This window comes from Protobothrops mucrosquamatus, unplaced genomic scaffold (assembly GCF_001527695.2).
Source record: "Protobothrops mucrosquamatus isolate PMUCROS unplaced genomic scaffold, P.Mucros_1.0 scaffold_177, whole genome shotgun sequence".
In the NCBI taxonomy this organism is placed as follows: domain Eukaryota; kingdom Metazoa; phylum Chordata; class Lepidosauria; order Squamata; family Viperidae; genus Protobothrops; species Protobothrops mucrosquamatus.
Window position 1 is genome coordinate 3340686 of NW_015386253.1, and position 20188 is coordinate 3360873.

Consider the following 20188-nt stretch of genomic DNA (forward strand, 5'->3'; position numbering starts at 1 on the left):
TGGGATTAAAGACGAATGATAAGATAGAAATGTATGTTACTTTAGAATAGATAATGTATATAAAATTTAATGTATATGTAGAGATAATGAATTGATTGTAAAATATGGTATAATCTGATAAGAATGTATATACTGGAATGTCACGTCAAATCCAATGGGTTTTTTTTAAATTGTTTTATAAATAAAACGTTTAAAATAAAATAAAAATAAAAAAAAATAATTTCTTGATTTCTAACATCCAAACCAATCAGCCAGAGCAAACAGATAGCAAAACACAGAAATTCACCTTCCACATTGAAATCTACTAGGTGTTGTCTTTTTTTCTCCAGCACTCTGGTGAGCAGCACAGTGTTTAACTTCCTAAGCCCTTTCCCCTCCTTGTTCTTCACGACGGTAACCACTAATTGTAAATTACCCCCCACCCAGACACAATATCTCTGCCTTACTTTGAAGCAGATTTTCAACACTGGCCAGAAAATCATCAGCATTTAAATCATTCACACGCCTCCTAAGAGAAAAGAGAGGATGATTTAACCCATCTGCATCCAACCGGAGTTAAACAAAATCGTTTGGACCTATGTCCCTAGCAACATTATTCAAAAGAGTCTGTATCACATTATGAATAGCCTCTATAGCATCTACAAAAGACTGGATTCGGTCAAGATTAACAAATCTATATCAATGATAGTATTCCACAGCCCTGAAATTTTCGATAGGCTTCTCCCATGCCTGCACCATATCCAGATAAATATCGTTCATATTCTGAGAATTTGAAGAGTTAGGGGCTTGTAGCTGTGGCATACAATGATATATCTCCCCTTCTGGTTGAGATATAGGCATAGAATCACAATTATCACTGTCTGCTGGGGATGCGGAAAGCCCACCTCCATGCATTTTTGCAGGCCGGCTCTGGTTAAACAAACAAACAAATAAACAAACAAAAGGCTATCACCAACATTCCTAATAATGTAATATCACCCCCCCCCTTTTAGTTTCTAAAAAATAATACTAATAGTTTTGTAGTTGGATAAAATGCTAGATATTATACCTCCTAATAGCATTCGTGTTGTGCGGCTTGTGGAAGGCTGAGGGCTCATGTCATGCTGGGCCCCTTGGTGCTATGTGGGGATTGTGATATCTGCGAATGGCTGATCGTCCTCCCATTCTGAAGGAAAAGAAAAATCCCAATGGTCAGAATTGTTTCAGAAATGTTTATAAGAATCTAAATATATGAAAGTATGAAAGACAAATACCTTCATGTACCCTCAAACATTCTGAGTCTGTCAATTGGTGCTATGTGGGGATTGTGATATCTGCGAATGGCTGATCGTCCTCCCATTCTGAAGGAAAAGAAAAATCCCAATGGTCAGAATTGTTGCAGAAATGTTTATAAGAATCTAAATGTATGAAAGTATGAAAGACAAATACCTTCATATACCCTCAAACATTCTGAGTCTGTCAATTCATTCTAGTGAAAAAAAACAATCAATCAATCAATCAAACAAACAAACAAGCAAGCAAGCAGACAAGAATGTTATAGAACTCCATTTTGCATCTAAGTGTTTCAAAAATTAGGCATAAAACTACTTACAATAGTAGCTTCCATTCTGTAAAGGGTCTTCTTAGCAGATCAAATGGCTCCGGAGGTATGGATATGCCAGAAACCATCAAACGTGACTGGATCAGTATGGCCCCTACTTTTATACACGCTGGTGATGTCACAAATTAATCACATCAGAGGAGGGGAGTTCTTCACACCTTTTGCAAAACTGATCACCCTTAACTACCCAGGAAGCCGCATTTGAATAGTAGGTGATGTCACAAATTAATCACATCAGAGTTGGTGAGTTCTTCGCACCTTTTTGCAAAACTGGCCAGCCCCCACCTCATCAGGAAAAACCGATTTGAATAATTTCACATTGATTAAATTGTGTTTAACATCTGACAAAGTTAAACAGGGGTCAGCAAAAGAAAAAACATAATACATCTTTCATGTGATTTGTAAAGCACATTTTATTATAAATTTCATAGCGTTAACAGTTTCTTGTAATTAATTTCTGTTATATTCTGGCATATGAACTTTTTCAGAGACAATGGCAATTCAGCTTCAATCTTTGACATTAATGACAGTGGTTTACTGTTCTTCTTGATACGCTGTATGAATGTCTTGAACTCACCAAGCAAATCCCGGGTAAAATATAAGTTATTTATTTTGTCAGAAATACTGATGATGATCCAGAGAACATGAGGCATAGAAAGTCTAAAGCATAAGCTGTTAATAAGCTCTGTTTCACTGATACTATCCACATGATCTTCATCTGATTGTAGACATCCCATTAAACAGTGATATAATATTTTAATGATACATGCTTTCAGAATCTGAGGCATGCTGACATTTTGAAACTCTACCGTTTCTAAAGCAGGAAATAAGGTAGATTTAGGCTAGCTGTTTCAACTAATCAAAATACTGTTTTCTTAATTTTTTAATATTTACTTACCATTTGATGTTTTGCAGAATCTGCAATAACAAGGCTTTATAAGTTTGTTCTCTTCAATGAAGCCATACAGATCAGGTCCTTTTCTTATTCTACGCCCATGCTTGGGAGGTTTGGGGGTCAAATTTACATCAAACAAATCTCCATCAGTATTTGCCATCTTCAAAAGACTGCTGGAATTAAATCGCTAGCTGTTCAGGCCTGCCCGCACAAACTCCCCTGCCCCTTGCAATGACATGCCCTTGAGCATTGCGCATGCCCAGAATCATGGGGGGTATGACATGCCCGGGCATGTCCCAAATAAGGCCTAACCCCCTTTTTTACTAGCAGACAGAAACACGCATGCCTGGAATTGCGGTCCTGACATGCCTGAACAAGGCTTAACCCCTACTTGCCGCCTGGTTGCTTGCCTCTTGTGAGCATTTTAATTCCTGTTAATATTTCTTATCTTTTGCTGTAGGGGGGCAGAATAAATTTTATTAAGGCCGTGCTTCGAACGGTTATGTATACATGAGGATTTCAGGGTGCAATTGGCAAAATATGTGTCTTTAGATTTTTACAAAGGTAAAAACCAGCTGCTAGGTTTTAAAAGGACTGTAGTTTGTTTTTTCCCCCCCTGCATTCGAGGAAATGATTTTAAAACCGCCTAGAAATAAATATCTTTTAGAAAAAAGGGGGTTAAATGCAGGCCCTGGCTGCCTTTTAGGGGCTCCTTTTTTCCCAGCTTTTGAGGCACTGATTTTTAAAACTCCACAAAAATTAAAAGCATCATTAGGCTAGAATGATTAGAAATAAAAAGCATTTTTTTTCACAGCTCCTCAAAGTAGGGCTTGTTTCCCAAAAACACAGGCCTCTATTAATTATTCACTTTATTTAGATTTTTTTGGTTTTGAATGTCCATAAAATTAGTCTAGGGTTAAGCTAATCACATACCCAGAGGATTGACTGCCACATCTTTCTTGATGGGGTTAGGTTCAACATGCCTTATCTGAAAATAGGGCTGTTAGGGCTACTCATGCTTATCTTGATTGGCTTAGGCCAACACGTCACTTCCGCTTAGGGACATGACCTGGTGATGTAATCATCACGTGGGTTTGTTTACTTTGATGGCGTCACTGATCAAAAGTTCTGATAATTTTCATTAAAAAAAGGTATACACTATATCTACTGATATGTGATCAAAATTCAGGTATTTGGCAACCAGCATGTATTTAAGATGGTCACAGCATCCTGAAGTTATGTGATCACCATTTGAGACCTTCCCAGCTATTGATAAAAATCGAAGCAAGAATCTGTATAGTTTCTTTAAACCTTTGGCTAAAGCTTAATTTCTTTCCACAAGGCCTTGCTCCATTAATCCTCCAAGACAAATTCTCCTCTTCATGGATCAATTTTGGACTTCATGAGTCCAAAATTGCCAAACTAGGTTTTTCTCCAGCCTCAATACTCAATTTGGACTATGACCAAGCAAAACAAACCTTGCAAAAAAGGTTAGAGGACATTGAGAGGCAAGAAGAGTTAAGGAAAGTTCCATTGTTCCTGGCTCCAGATTGTATTAGATATGTTGTTACTCCTGCCAGTTATCTTAGCCAGTTGGGGATGGCAAACCACCGGAAAGCATTTTCGCTTGCATGGTACCATGCGCTTCCATCAGCCGTCCTGCACAGCAAGTATAAAAATATACCATTGACTGAAAGACTCTGTTCCTGTGGCTCAGGAGAGGTGAAGACCATTGGACAAATACTCCTTCAATATTCTTTTTATAGATATATATATATAAAACATATCCTCCCAATAACTGATAAGTATCCTGGCCATTCTGACACTGCCTATCTCCAGTCCCTGCTTAAGGATGAACAGACTGTGATCAGAGTGTGGGTGGCTAGATTCTGCTCAGCAGCACTGGGGATTCATCAGAAACACATGATTAATCCACAATAGCTATTTTACACAACTAATGCAGCAAAACCTTCTACACTAGTACTCTTTTGCATTTTAGTTTTTAATGACTATGAGCCTCACAGTTTAAGGATTGATATTATAGTAGAGTTAGGCCACTCTGTGTTTTGCTCATGTGTAATTGACAGATTGAATGCCAAATGGTGATTTTAATATAGATTTTATCTGTTATTTATTATTTTATTCTAGAATTTTTAACTGGATATTCCTTGGGTGTTTTTAACTTGTTCTGTCTCTAGTCTTTGATTGGAATAAACTTACTTGACTTGACCTTCCCAGCCAACTTTTGTCAAGCAAAATCAATGTGGGAAGGAGGATTCACTTAATGACTACAAGATTCACTTAGCATCTGCAATGATTTGCTTAACAACCATAGCAAAAAAGGTTATAAAATTGGGTATAATTCACTTAACAACTTCCTTGTTTATCAATAGAAATTCTGGTCCCAATTGTGATCATAGGTTAAGGACTACTTGTATTTAAATAAAACTAATTATATTTACATTTACATTTACACCTACATCTACAAATTACCATATAAACACATGCAGGCACACAAAAATTGCAACCAGACAAGTTAATTTTATTTAAATCTGTGTTCCTTTAGCCCTCTTTTTTGGGGAAGATGGGTATTCTTGCAAAAACTATTCAAGCTGTTTCATTAAATATCATAAGAAGATAAGCAAGAGAGAAAGATGTCTGCATTTATATTTTGCTTCATTTTCTTCATAACTTCAGTTTTAATAGGATTCCTACTTTTCACTCTCCAAAATTATACACTTCAATCTTAGTGCACAGAATGACGGAATGCTAGTGTCTTGTCTAGGACTCAGCACTCTGAAGTGCTCTTAACCTTTCAACAGGTCAGATTCAAAGTTAATTGAAAAATGCTATAAATTCCATATGGATGCAACTGCTTAATGCTAGTGAACATATTCCAAGCAATGAAGGTTTCCTCTGTAAATACAAAAGGATTAAATAGACTGTTTTGTCTCAACTTTAGAAATCACAAGGATTCTAAATAGTTTTTATATCAAAATTTTAAGTATGAAGCAAAATTTATTTATGAACCAGAAATAAATTTTCTTGACATGCATGAAGAATTGGTTGCAGGGCTGTGTTTCATTTTGTTAGATCATAATATTTCCCAGGTGGTGAGCTGTGTTGAACTGGAAAATGTGATAAATATTGAGTCTTAACTGAAACAGATTCTGAGCTTGCATCTGGGTGCAATATCTTGCCTGCCACTTTCGTCCACTTTTCACATTAGTGACCATACTAGTTCCCAACACTTATACATAGCTTCCTATTATATCAAAACTAAAACTTTTGTAGATGCTTCTAAGCAAACATGAGTGTATAATAGCAGACCTTGGTTTAAAGCAGCCTTCTAATTCTAGCTTGTTTGAAAGTTAATTACAGTTTTTGAGTTGCATATTATGGTAGGCTATGCTGAATTGCAGCTTTCCACTTTGTGCAAAGGAAATATAGTACGCACATCTTTTCTCTTTACTTGGGTATATATCTTGGTTATTGAACCATAGCCATTTTCTGTTCCAGAGGCAAAATTAATAGACAAAAAATTTGGGTAAGTAATTATTTATTATTTCCAGCATTTTATTTTCTGTTTAACTAATTGAAAGTATGGAATGCATTTAATTTTTTGATTTGCAAAAAGGAAAAGACACTATAAATTCAGTATCATTCATTCATTCATTCATTCATTCATTCATTCATTCATTCATTCCATATATATTCCACTCAATTTAAGCAGCTCTCATCTATTATATGGAGACTCAAGGCAGACTCCATGGAATTTTGCAAGAGAGTTGAGTTTAGTACTAATCTTTTAAATTATAACTGTACATTCCACTTTTTATCTGCTCTTGTATCCATAATTTAAACAATTTGCATATAGATCAGGGTATGTTATTTAGTACCTGATAAAAAAAATAGTGATATATTTTCTCAAGATTCAGTTGAGTTGCATTTGTCTTTATTACAAAAACTGAGAGTAGATTCCCAAATATATACATTTGCCTAATAATTCCTGCTTCATGCTAAACATAGTATCAAAAATGGCTTTTTATACATAAAATACACACCATGATATAAAAGGCAAAGCCATCTGTTGATCATAATGCACTGTATCGTAAGAAATAAGCAGCTTTCTGCTTTGGAAGAAAACTGAGAGGCAGTACAAGAAAACAATCTTACACATGCCACAGGTAATAAAGCTGTATGTTGCTAGCAAACCTTATGTCCAAACAGAAATGCAGTCATTACAATCATTCATAAATGATTGTAAATACTTTGTTTTTAAATGTCTTGTATTAGTTTTTTTCCTCAAAAGAAAGCAGCTTGCTATTACAAAAAGATAATCAGAAGTCTCCTCTGATTGCAATTTGATTACTGGTGACATTCTGGATTCCTGCATGCAGTTTTCTTTGCAATAGTACAAATAATTTGTTGTTTCCTTCTTATAGGATGTTTTTCAACTTCCCAGGCTAGCTACAGCTCTAGTAGTCTACCATCCAATAACTAATCATGCTATATTTTATATGATAAATGATATGATAAATTCTAACATAATCCTTTATTTCTCTACTAAATTTTTGCAATGTGGACTTGAGAGATTACAAAGGAAATTAAAATTCATGGGCCTCTGACAGTTTATGGTTCACCAATTGCTAATCCATATCGGATATCCTATATCATTCAGTCTTTCAGCTATCATCTGAGGATCCTTGATAATCTCTTGACTTCCGGGATAAAATAATTGGTGACTCTATTGCTTATTTCATGGTGGTTATTTGTTTGTGGAAAGTCTTTCCACAATCTATTCTATTTTTTAAAAAAAAAATCTTGCAATAATCTTGCATAGTTTGTATCTATCCATAAACCTTAATTCTTATTATTTTATATACATTATACTTTTTTAGAATTATACATCATTCTGGGAACACTGTAAGTTGAAACTGTTCAATATAAATGCATGAAATTATTAAGAATCCAATCTAAGAAAATAATTGAAGAAAAATTATGCAAATAATTTATCTCCAATAAAAATTAGATTCACAATATAGGATCTTATAGCAAGATGCAAAAATACAGAGCAGTCTATTATGGAGTATAGAGTATAGAGAAAATATTCTATGATGCAGCACCTAAAAGGAAGGTCACATACTGTTGCAGTGATGCCATTGTCAAAATAACATCAAACAAATAAATAGGAGAAACATTTCATAAGTGGGCTGTGACTGTGGAGAAGCTAAAAAAAACCCCATTCCTTAAGCTTAGATTTCCACTGTATGTATGCCAACTGTTCCCTCATGATGGATTAATGTGGTTCATGTTCAAAAGATTGCATGCAACCTAAGAACTACATTCTGAAGGATTAAAGTCCAAAAAAAGTTGTTCCATTCTAACTTTTTAGCATGCAGATTACTCTTACTTTTTGTGATTGGATCATTTCTAGTACATTCAGAATGGCCTGTTTTGAGATTCAAAGGTTATTCCCATGAAATAATGCTGCAGCCTAGAAACATTTTGAAAACTTTTGTTCTGTCTTCAAGGAACATTGTAGCAGATAGGGAAAAAAAGTGTCAAGGTCCAATACAGAACAAGACTGAAGATTTCCCCATTGATATTAATGGGGAAAGCTAAAGAAAATTCTGCTGCATCAAATCAAAGGCCAGCATTCTGTAATACCATGGCCACCAGTCTAATGCTGTGGGAAAGGACAATTTTAACTTTAACGAGCAAAGCCCCCCCAAAATAGCTCTCTACTCAGTACTGAAATCTTTTCAACATTAGTATGATATGAGAAACATGTATTAGTAATTGGAAAAAATCTGGCTTCAATTATATTTTTTTCCTTTAGATGTTCTTGCTTTTAATAACAGATTTTTCTTGCAGATGTTCATTTTGATCCAGTGTATTAGACTGCCTTCATGGCACAACAATGATTTGCAGATTTTCATGGTACTTCAAAATACTGCACCAAAAATGCTTTTCAACCTCCACCACAACATATGATTTCCAAAAATAAGAAATGTGTTAATGCTACCATTAAGAACGTGGATGTCATAAAAGAGTGATCACCAAGTGTTTTGTGTTTTCCAGTTTCATTAATTATTTTTATGATGATGCCATGCTCTTAAATTGTTCAACATAATTCAATTTTGGGGCTCAGTTGGCTTATATTCTTTGCTGATTAAGCGACAAGGTTCATTTCTTTCACCATAGTAGTAATTTTTTGGAAAAAAAGATCTCATTAAGACGATAGAAATGTTTTGTTAACAATTTAGGTGGAATCTGCAATAAAATGTTGAAGCAACAAAAGTCTCACAATTTGAGATATTCTATTCCACACATACACAGTAGTCATTTGTCCATTTCCCTCAAGAAAAGCCAGAATTTCATAACCACTGAATATACTCAATTCTTACTGAAATGTCTGAGTGCCGTCCACCTCCATTAAGATCATTTTGTAATGCTGAATACCTTGGTGTTCTTCAAACTTGATGTAACATTTCCTTGTATGCAGGAAATGCCACTATGGCCACATAAGCAATGGCTTGATAAACCTCAGAAATAAGAATAGTACGTATAAAAAAGAGACATATTTTTCTATCATAGTTTATAAACTAGTGGAGATGTGAGATATATTAAGTAGAACGTGTATATACAAACTATACAAAATAGTTGCAGCCTGCAATTATTTGTGAGTCTAATCTCATTAAAAAAAATTGAGTCTTTCTCACAATTCAGTTTGCAGATATTTCCTATAAAGTTCTGGACTTTCTTGCCTGTTTTAATAGCTAGCCCTGGACATCCCCTGTCTGAAGTCTGTCTTCTGATATGCTGGGATGGCAATTCTCAATTTTTAGCCAGCAGAATTCCAAAGGTATTATCCCAACATATTTGAAAAGGATCTGCTTGGGAAAGATTGCTCAGTGTGATCTCTAGCATTTAAAGAGTATAATCTCTGCATTTGTGGCAAAACACAAATAAAGGTGATTTAAAACTCTATGGTACTATGGCATGCACAAATATAGAAAGTTATTGAATTTTCCTGATAGTATAGAGATAGTGTCTGATTTTGTATTTCTACACTGGCTTGGTACAGATAATTATTGCTAGTATTTTTTTTTTGTTTCTCTAAAATCAGAATTGCCAATATAGCTCATTAAACAGTGTTACTGAAATGATATCACCTAGGTATTTATTTATCACAGATAAGAGTATCATTAATCACTAAAAGCCACAAAACTAAAGAATACAAGTTTATTACTCCTCACAAAGCACATATAACTTCTGTATCTACTCCTTGAGACAGCTGATTCCCCTATTATTTTGTCTGAATAAAAGTTACAGCTATCAAACACTCTTCACTGTTTTCATTTCACTAATAATGTCAATATCTTTCCTTGGGAATGCACATTGAGATCATAAACACAGACTTATGAATTCACAAAGAAAACAATGAATTCCCTTTCTGAAGCATACGGAAGCTGGTAAAGGAAAAAAAAACAACAACACTGCCTGGACATACTAAGTTTTCCCCAAGATCCAGACGGTCCTTACCCTGCTAGTGTTTTGAAGAGCCTTGAAGGATCTTTACCCAGTCCTTTAATGAAGGTGATTACTTTTTGGTTTCTGTCCTATTGTTGGTTATTTTTTATTCTTTTATTTGTGCCTAATATTTCATTTTTCCACCTTGTTTTTAATGTTTTTACTTGTGAGCTGCCCAGAGTTATTGGGAATTTGGTGACCATACTCTTTTTAATAACGATAATAACATTATAAAGAAATAATATTAATAAACAATTCTGTGTGCAAAACAAGGAGAGTATATTCACATTGCAAAGAAGCAACAGCATTCCAAATATACGCCAGCTAAGCTATTGCCCAATATATAAACTTTGTATATACTTCAGAGATTGTTTAATAAAAGCTGGATGCAATTATGAAACTGGAACATTAACTTGCACGTCTGGACTGGTCCTAATATTACATTTTGGACCAAAATCCATATGATTGTTAATAAACCTTTAGAGTGAGCACTGGTGGTTAAAATCACATATGTTCTTCCTGGCTATATTGTCTGCATTTGGAATTTATCAAGGCATAAAGAACTCTTAAGTTTTTTTGTACATAGGGCATAACCAAAAGAATATTTTCTAACAAAGGAGTTGCTGTGGATTTTATTTGTGAGGCCAGTCAATGTTTGAATTAGGGTTTGGGGTTTTTTTCTAATAGAAGGCAAGGGATATTTGAATAATCTGGACCAACTGCATTAATTTCTAGATTTTCCATACAACCCATTTTCTTCTTAATTATTAGAATAAATTTTGAATATGTGTGTGTGTGTGCGTGTGTGTGTGTTTAAAACTAAACTTAATTAGAATTAAATTATTTTATTTATTTATTTATTTATTTATTTATTTATTTATTTATTTATTTATTTATTTATTTATTTATTTATTTATTTATTTATTTATTTATTTATTTATTAAATTTATATGCTGCCCAACACACCGATAAGGTGACTTTGGGTGGTTATGTTAAACATTACTTATTCTGAATTTATTTTTTTCCTGTGTCACATTAAAAGGAAAAAAAAAAGCAACATTGCACCACAATTGCAGGCGTAGATACTTTGGAGTTACAACTGCTGATTTCAATGAGCCTTACTGATTAGAAAATATGCACAGGTTTATGGCTTTAGAAACTTTTTTGATACCACTCTATACTCAGAAGAAAAGTCAAGCAAAATGTGCAATGTCTTGACAAAGTCTGGAAAACAATCTGACCTGAGTAGATTCACTTTTCCTTGTTTGATCCCCTTTTACACCTGGGTTGAATTAAGAAGCAAAATATTTCTGGAATATAAAAGGCCAGGCTGTGGGGCTAAATGTTAAGGGAGCCATTAGAAAAGGGATTGGATGAAAAAAAGATGAAGAAGCTTGCCTTTGTATGTTATCTCAGATAAACAGGGTTAGTTATACTGGTAGTGTTATCTGCAATTACTTTATTTTGAGACATAGGGGTAATAACTGAAAAAAACATAGCTTTCCTAATTCCTTCTATTACATATTCTCTGACATAGTTGTTTATCATACTGGTTAGAATAGAATCAGAGGAACAGCTGAGACTGCAACATATCTCCAAGCAGTAAAGAATTCCAGTAAACTGCTATCCAGGTTTAACTTCCTCTCAGTGAAAAGTTCTATAAGTAGAACTATATAGAAGCAAGAAGAAAAACAAAATTCTATTCCCTATGTCACTGAACAAAAAAGAGGAAACGTTTCACCAAAAGGATGCCTCTTTTATTTGCCTGATGAATGGAATGTTACCAAAAAACCACTGACTCTAAATAAGGAAATATTTAACTGACTATTCTGATCTATAAAACTCAGATAGATATGAGCCACATATAAACCTTGGTTTATAGCCTTGGTTGTGGCACCTAGAACGCTTCCAAGAAGTTTACATAAGGGAAAAACCATTAAATATTTGGAGAATAAATCAGTATAATGCCGAATAAATCAATATATGCATTCCCTAACTTTAAATTATAGTGAAGTTGAAAATAATGAAATGAAATTTAGATTTTGGTTTCGGCCTGTGCAATTCATGTGCCTCCTCTCACATGCTATTTAAAGGACAAATTTGGCCCATGATCTTCAAAATACAGTATTTCTAATTTTAAAAGAATTCTTGGCCAAATGTCAGAAAAAATGTTCCTATCTGTGTAAATTTGTGTAAATGCTTCTATCTGTATAAATGCTTGGTTAGCTGGCCCCAAGTTGAAGAAATCCGCAACCTCACCCTCTCACCATCACCACTTACAATGCAACTGGATGTGTATCTTTCCAAAGGTAAAATATGTGTCAACTGCCATACATGAGGGAATGATGTAAATAACGAATTAGCACTACATATACAGAAGGCTCCCCCACCACAGGATTCAGAAAGCAGCTTACAATATGTATTATTTTATCTTTCAATCAGCTGAACAAAGAGAAAAGGGAAGATAACCGCCTACAGTCCCTACAAACTTGTCTAACTAAGCAAAGATTTGTATTTAAACTATCATAACAACGGCTGTAAATGAACAAATGATTCAGTCTGTATATCAATACTTACAGTATATGGCAGATGGTATTCTCACATCTAGATTTATTAAAACAGGATTCCTGCTAAAAAGATTGGAGGAACTTTTCTGTGCAATTTGGTCTTTAAATGACAACTGTGACTGCACTCCATAGGGGATCAGATCAACTAAATCTGTTTCATTCTGATTAATTAAAATTCAATACAATTAATATGATTACTCTTCAATTGCATATTTAATGATTTTCTTTTTTTTTGTCGCATTGAAAATTCCCATTTGAAAGTTTTTAGATGGGGGGGGGGCTCTAATAAAATGCAGCCTTTCCATCTTTCCAGTCTTAGTCTATTATTCACATTTTTGTGGTTATTGTTGTTATAAGAAAAAAGCTTTAGGAATAGAAGGAAGATTTCAACTAGGAATGTTGAAGAATTAAGAACACATATTCAATTAATTTCACTTACTAGACGGACTGGAACATAATTTGGATTTTGAACTTTTCAAGATGTCATGCATTTCTATTTTCAAAAGAAGAACATGTCTATTGTATTTACAAACACAATTCTAGGAAAATTCTGTGTACAAAAATCATTAATATTTTTCTATAGAGTGAAATTATTTATAATTAAGTGCATTGAAATCTGAAACTGATACCTATGTATTTACTAATTATAAGTGAATGTAATGGAGGATATACAGATATCCTGTAAAATTCCAAAACAGGGTAAAGCAATTGAACAATAAAATATTCATCTGGACATATCCAATGATAAAGAACAATTCAGACTCAGGATAAGAGTAAGACTGCATCAAAATGTTTGACAGACAGTAGCTGGAAAGGCCATGCCCACATAAGACCTAGTTTTCATCTTTGTACTTTGAACTGCCTGAAATAAATAGCTCATATAAAAGAAAATTAATTTAAATACAGTGCATTTGAATAAAGCGTCTTTTGCAGGAATGGGCAATTCATTTTCTCAAGGGGCTACATGAAAAACCAGGACTGTTGTGGAGGGTGCCTGCCCTGCTTCTGCACCGAAAATGTCCCTGTAGATCTAATTTTCAGCATCATTTATAACCAATACTAAGGCCTTGATTTTTCCCCCCTTTGTTTTATTTTTAATGTTTATATTATTTATATTATTTTTCTTAGATTCAATATTGTAAATACACCTCTAAACAAAGTGCAGTTGGCACTGACATTATGTACCAAATTGTGAACTGTGCTCCCAAGGTCAGATGCATCCCCTTAAGGCTTAGCCCTTTGACTGTTCGAGCAAGGGCTCTTCACCATATATCATAAATCAAAAATGACACTTTTTAAAATACTTCAGAATGGAAATTTTATTTTTGTATCTTTACTCTGTCATGATTTTTCTTTACAGCACTGTAATAAAAAGAAATACAGTAGCCACTCCTATCTGACAACTTCTGTGTTTCCTCATTTTTCCCCACATTGTATCTTTCACCTACATTGCTTGTAAATAAATTGGTGAATCAGTATATAAGAGTTAACAAAGCACAAAGCATTATTTTGATTGCCCTAACTAATAAATACAGCTGATCAACAAAAAAAATCACAAAGAAAAATACCACTTTAAAAATTTGTTTCAGTTCCCAAGTTTCAGCAAAATCTTTCGGGTTAGCATTAGATCATTTCTAAATCATTGGTTGCATTTTATTCCTCCCCCTTCTTTTAGTTAAATGTTATATTTACAATGCATTGAGAAATTGGAAGCCAGATTCAATTTGATTTTGCTTTTAACCTATCTTGGCATTTTTCATATGTATCAAAGCCAGTGTTCTTTTTGCTAGCTGAAGTTTAAAATTACCATTTTGCTTCTGAAAGCATTTTTAGATTTAGACTGTTTGTTCTTAAAGAATTTTAACTTCTGTTTATACAACTTTTCAAACATGTAGAATCTCTTTCCAGCCTGCCATTTGTTAAACAATCTTTATACTGAACCCTTTTTTTCAGAACTGTGTTAAAATGTTTTTCTATTGCTGATGCTGTCTAAAGATCTTGGTCACCATTTTTAAGCTGGTAGATGTGCTTGCTGGAGGGAAATTGGATTGGATGAAGAAATATATCCTTGTTGGACAGAAAGAGGTCCTGCCAATAGCATGTATATGGCTTTCAGAGCACATGTCAGGCTTTGTGTTTGCTTTTATACAAGGCAGAAAAGCAGAATCTAGTCATATGTGGTGACTGAAGTCTCTGGTTATGGTCCATGGAGCTCTCCACCAACACTGTAGTGTTTAATGTTACATAAGGGAAAAATAATTAAACATAAAGGCATCTAATCAGTTTAAAATGAATTTACTTTTATTTGACTTTTAATCATACTATTACTTTTAACTATAAATCCAGTCAAATTTCGTTTGTGGCCATTTTGTAGTGGGCAACCATTTTAGCCTTTACCTGCAAGCATGTAGATCTGAAGTGAGGGGTGATATTGATAATACAACTTTCTGGTGTTACCTAATTCTAATGGTATTCTAATTGAGAGGAAATAAATTGTAATTGACAAATAGAATAAAATAATAAAGAGTAAAATCAGTGTTGACTAACATCAAAGCAAGCAAACAAGCTTTGGGCAAACCATCCTTCCCTTTGCAGTGAAATAGAACAGAGATGCAAAAATAGCAGAAAAAGCAGATTCTCAAGGCTGTTTCTCTCTCCCCTCCACCCTCAACTCCCAGAACTTAAAAATGAACCTTGTAGCATAGAATTATTCCAGTACTACTTAGGTTATTAAATAAATGTTGGATTTTTTGAGCTGTCTGTCTAATTATTATATCAGAGGCAACCAATTGATTGTCCAGTCTGGGTATGAAAATAATTTGTCATTCAAATTTAAAAATATTCAACCTTTGGAATCTTATTATACAACTAATTGTCCTATATTATTCTAGTAAAACGAAAAAAAGCCTTCGCCCAAACTAATTTGCTTAATTTTAAAAAGAAAAATAGCAGACTTGGATTATCAAGATACATATTTAATAAAGATCAATGTACTAATCCAAAAAAAAAGTCTGCCTCAAACTTACATTTAATAATTTTAAATATATCATGCAAGTTTTAATTTTTGCTACATCATAAATATTTAGTAGTTAATATTTGCTATATCACAAATATGTAAGCTGCTAACAATCCTTAGAGTTTAATTCAGTTTAATTCATATATTTCTCCATCAGTTTTTAATGAAGGACAGAAATTTGATCAGATACTAAAGTTAGGGATATTTTATTACCATTTTGATATATTTACTGCTATTTGAAATATGGGATAAATAGGTCCTCATGTATATAAAAATGATGCTGATAGCGATGTCTCTATGTACACATTGTGAACGTATGAATGGGATCTGAACAGGGGCCAATCTACTCAGATGTTTTATCCCAGTGCGATCACATCTGCCTTACTTGCCTACAGTCTCCAATTCTCACACTCCTGCTTCTTGGCAACTTCTAAAATGATTTCTCTCGGGAAATACTGTTTCAGTACATAACTGAATTATGCATATTCCAAATTAGCAGCATTATGATTCTTATTGGTGACAGTGATTCTAAACCTTTTGAACCTGTTTTGCATGATTTTTGTGCCATTTCATTTCAGCATTGGCTGACATTTGGAGATACAATAGCCACTGTGATGGGGGAGTGACATCGGTTGGCATCTTACTTTCACTGCATACCTATACAGTTGCAGAGCTGTAAATCTCCCCCCCCCACACACACACATATTAAAACCCACATCCCTACAAAGATGCAGTTAGCATCCTTAAAAACAGCCAGCCAACCTGAAATGGCAACATGCCCTCCCTCTTCCCTGGCAATTACAGCACTATGGGGCATGGCTTATGGCATGTGTTCATCCTATAAATACACATATTACAAAGCATGTGTCCTAATACTGTCTTCTACTCTTCAATTATGATTGCATTAATTGTGACTGTATTTATTAACCAGTATCCACTAAACAGCAGTCATTTTAGAGAAAATGCTAATCTTGAAGTTACTGAAGACATTTCATGTGATCCTGATTTGGTTTGACAGAAATATTAAAAAATAATTCAATGTCAGATGGTTTCTGTGCACCTTATAAATGCAGAATAAACTCAATTTCAAAACATGGACATGGTTAAAAAGAAGTGACCATGCAATTATCTTTCTGACACTGCTGTCATTGTACTGACAATTTAACTATACGTTCTGTGCCCTAACTTATAATTAGCCTCATGTGGAAATGCTGCTTTTCAAAATCCTTTAGATCAGTGATGGCAAACCTTTTAGAGACCGAGTGCCCCAAAACCGGCCTCCCCCCTGACCTGCCCACCTGCTCTGCCACCTGCCCCTGCTCCACCCCCATTCTGCCCCCTGCTCTGCCCTGCCCACTCTCAGGGCCACTCACTGCCTCCATGGCCTGCCGCAGATCACCCAGGTGGCCCTGTAGTGCCATGGCAGCCACACCCTCCATCTGCACCCAGCAGCATTATCTGCACACGTCAGGGCGCAAAGGTGGAGTCTTGTCCCTGCTGCCTGGCTGCCATGTTCTTGGCTGCGCTGCTCCATGCGGGCCATGCCCAGGGGCGACTCTCTAGGGGGCTACTGTGAAGAGGGGGCTGTGGAGGGAGGCAGGGCTGGGGCAACGGCGTGTGCCCACAGAGAGGGCTCTGAGTGCCGCCTCTGGCATGTGTGCCACAGGTTCGCCGCCACTGCTTTAGATTATGTGTTATCCGAATGTATTTGTGTATTATGTAGGGACTGCACTTATTAACAAATTTGGCCAAACCTAAAAATACAACAATCATTACATACAGTAGTTAAGTATAGTTTCCTGTGAGTCAGCTTCTTTATGCTAGTTCTGAATTGAAACTAATCCAAAATAAATAATTCCGTATTTTTTAATGTCTTCAAATATTTGACTTATGACCACAACTGAGCCCAAGATTTTTGCTGGTAAGCAGAAGAGTTGTTAGGTGAGTTTTGCCACATTTTATGACCATACTTGCCATAGTTGTTAAGTAAATCACTGCAAGTATTAAGTTAGTAACATGGCTGTTGAATGAATCTGGCTTCCCCACTGACTTTGTTTGTCAAAAGGTCACAAAAGATGATCATATAATCTATTTGTGATACAACCATCATAAATACAAGCCAATTGCCAAGCATCCAAATTTTGATCACATCACTGTGGGCATGCTGAAACAGTCATTAGTGTGAAAAACAGTCACTTTTTTCAGTGCCAATGTAACTTCGAATGGTAACAAAATGAATGCTTGTAAGTCAAGGACTACCAGTATTATTTTCCCTATCCAACCAAACATGGTCACTCGTTAATATTTTGTTTAGTTTTGTTTAGCACTGGCTTCTCCCCGTTTCCTCTTTTTGTCTGCTGAACTATCAGGCTTCTGCTCAATAATATTTACAACCCAGAATCTTAGTGGTAATTGCTGAAGTAATGGATGACTAATTGCCACAATCTTCTTACTTCATGAAGAGCTGAAGTTGCTGGCTAGAAACCTTGCAACATAAATATTTAAAATGTCTGAATAAGAGTATGGTGTTTACTGCACAGGAGTAGGAAATTCTGCAAAACAAATTGAGCTAAGTAATGCAACGTTTTATACAGCATATTAATCATACTGAATTGAGCTCAGAAATCAACCCACAACCAGTGTACGTATTTCAATATGGAGATGATGTGCACCTCATAGAGATGTCATTTGCCACCCATAATGCCGCTGCATTCTGGGTCACTTCCAATGATGAATTTAGAATGGAAAACTTGATTGATTTAGAAGTAAATGACAGTGAATATATCTGACATAAAATGAGAGGTTTTTAAATGTAGACCTTCTCATGATATAGCTGCAGAACAAGACAGGCTTCTTTCAAAATAAAAATAATGGAAGTTACAAAACCTTTCTTTGGCATCACTGATTACTATGTAGCGTAAAAGCAGTTTTCCTAATTCCCCTTGCAGTTATGCAACGGCAATGCACTATGAATTACCCTTGCCATTATGTAAATTAATGCTCAAAGGACCAATTAGTTTATTCCTTGGGTAATCCTTTGCTTTCATTTGTCCAACACCATGTAGATAATTGAGAAGTGAATCAAAGTTGTTATCTATGGAGAATAAATTATAAAGAATCTAATAACAGTGAGGTAAAAGATCAGCACTGATGAACTAAAGTGCTATGCAGCCCTCCTTGCATCAGCAAAAAATATATACTGATAGGTTCCTTGAAATAAGATTCAGCAGTAAAATTCAATCTCCAGATTTCAAATGGCTTAACTTGGCTGCTAAGTTTGGACAGAATTAGTGTTTCTTAGACATACTACAGAATGCAGATAATAAAGAATTTTACTGCAATCCAGAATGATACTGTGCAGAGCAGTTACAATAATTACCTTTTGCCACTATTAGCAGTATAGTTTTCCTATTATAACCACAGTAAAATCATTGCTTCTTCTTCCATAAGCTAAATGGTTTCAGGCTGTTGACATATCTGACATCTCTTCCCTAAGAAACATTGCTCTTACACCATTGGCAGTTCTCTGTGCTTTGTCTTTCCTGCTGCTGCATTGACAAAGTTATTATTGTCACCTAATTTTCCCCAAAGAAATGGATGATAACAAATTTCCCATCTATTATCCTTTTTTCAACTCAATAAATGTCTGTTTTTAAAGAAGTTATGATTATTTCTGGGCAAATAAATTTCCTAAGTACATTTAACTTTTGCTCAACCCCACTACTAAAAAGCAATGACTGCATCTAGTAGTGGGGTTGAGCAAAAGTTAAATGTACTTAGGAAATTTATTTGCCCAGAAATAATCATAACTTCTTTAAGCAGAAATAATCATAACTTCTACTTAAAGAAGTTATGATTATTTCTGGGCAAATAAATTTCCTAAGTACATTTAACTTTTGCTCAACCCCACTACTAGATGCAGTCATTGCTTTTTTTTTCTTATTAAATTCCATGCCAACATACAATATTTTTTCTTTATTAATCTAAAAACCTACAAACAAACCATGACTGTATACATTCCATTAACAGCACCAAGGAGACTTTAGTCAAGGAATTGTGAATGCAATATATGAGCACTAAAATCAACTTAAATGTGTCTCACATGGCAGAACAAAAGATGTCACCAGGGTATGTTTGTACTATGGTTACAAATGGGGAAAGGCAGTCAAAATTAGTGAAGGTACCTTTTATGTAAAATGCATTAGAAACTTTAAAAAGCCTTTACTATATGCCAAAAGGGAATGGATCTTTTGGTTATCTTGAAGTGAGATATATTGAAAAAATATTGGTATTTGTATACCTCCTCCCTTCCCAAAAACAGATGAAAAATAAGTTCGTTCCTCCTTGTCCCTTTATCTTTCAAAGATTTCCAGACTGACTTCCGGTGGCAGGCTACTCCGTTGGACGCAGCTGTTGCTGCCTCCCGCCTGTTTCTGCGTAAAAGCCGTTTTGACAGCTTGCATCTGCTGTCAAACGGCTTGAAACCTTTCCCCTGGGCATAGGGGGATGGGTGAGCTGCCCGGGGTAGGAGTTGAGTTCCCGAGTCGTCCCAGGTGGACGATGTAGGTGAGAAC